Consider the following 1,661-nt stretch of genomic DNA (forward strand, 5'->3'; position numbering starts at 1 on the left):
GAAACCTAAAAGTCTAGCATTAAGGAACAGATCAGATCAAAGACTGAAACATCCACACAAAGAAATACTGCAGCTTAAAATTTAAAAGATACCTCCAAATATATTGTTATTAACAACTGCCCTGGTCAGTCTTTTTTTTTTTTTCTTTTTCCTTCTCTTTTTTTTTGCCCTGGTTAGTCTTAAATAAAATTACAGAGCACTAGCCAATGTGTATACTATGCTATAATTTGCATGAAAATGAAACATTCTATATATGAAATATGTCATATATATTCACATATATGTTTCCTTCTGCATGGTCTTTCTCTGGAAAGAAGGATCAAGAAACCAGTAACTTTGGTTGTCTCTGGGTACTGAGCCAAGTCTAATTTTCATTTTACACTCTCTGACAATTTTTTCTAAGTTGTAGCATGTATGTGCATTACTGAACCACATGCAGCTTATGTCCCATATTTCTAAGCCCACGTCTGGGTTCACAGGCAGTTGCAGGGAGCAGTTTTGGAGCAGACTGACAGCTTCCCACCCCAGACACCTGGATGTGTCTGCTTCTTAATTGAAAGAGGCAGAGACAGAGAGACAGAGAGAGACACAGCGCATGAGTGGGGGAGGGGCAGAGAGGGACACGCCCTCTGAAGGCAGACTCCTGGCTCTGAGCTGTCAGCACAGAGCCCAACTCGTGGGTCCAACTCCGAAACCCTGAGATCATGACTTGAGCTGAAGTCTGACGCTTAACCAACTGAGCCACCCAGGGCCCCTGGGTGTCTCTGCTTCTGTACCTGAAGTCTTGGTCCAGCTCTTGAGAATTTATTTAGACCATGGCAAGAACATTTAGAATGGCAGCCCAACTCCAATCCTGTGATCGTCACCTTTTCAAAAATCGCAAAAATTTTACATTTGAATATATAATTGGAACTTAAAACATAGGAATATTTTTAAAATATCAGGTATAAATTTCAAAGTATAGATTTGAATGTATCAATATATGAAACCATTTCAAGCTCACATGTTAAGCTTAAAGAAAATGCTAGGTAAATACTTTCTTGAAAAATCAAAATAAAACATAATAGGGAAGGCTGTTTTAGAATGTATTGTAATGTGCCATTCTTTTTTAAGAAGTTTTTTTAATGTTTATTTATTTTGAGAGAGAGAGACACGGAGCACGAGTGGGGGAGGGCAGAGAGAGAAGGAGACACAGAATCCAAAGCAGGCTCCAGGCTCTGAGCTGTCAGCACAGAGCCCAACATGGGGCTCAAACCCATGAGTGAACTCATGATCTGAGCCGAAATGGGACATTTAACTGACTGAGCCCCCTATGATGAGCCATTCTTAAAGGTCCGTAAAATCCTTATGTAATTTGTACTTCAAATAAGTGGGAGTCACTAAAGAGTTCAAAAGTTTTATAAAGCATTTGCATTCCATAAAATGTGTCTGCTTCTGAAAAATGGATTTCTGAAATCTAGTTACATTTAAATAAATAAATAATAAATAAATAAATGAATAACATTTATTTAAATAAATAAATTATAAATAATATTTGTACATAAATATTTTGAACTTTATAATGGAATGCTTTCTATGCCAAGTTATTTACATTATTTCCTTGATTTAAACTGAGTTATCAAGAAAAAATAATCACAAAAATGAGTGCTAATTATGAGTGG

The sequence above is a fragment of the Panthera tigris genome, chromosome A1, assembly GCF_018350195.1.
Source record: "Panthera tigris isolate Pti1 chromosome A1, P.tigris_Pti1_mat1.1, whole genome shotgun sequence".
In the NCBI taxonomy this organism is placed as follows: Eukaryota; Metazoa; Chordata; class Mammalia; order Carnivora; family Felidae; genus Panthera; species Panthera tigris.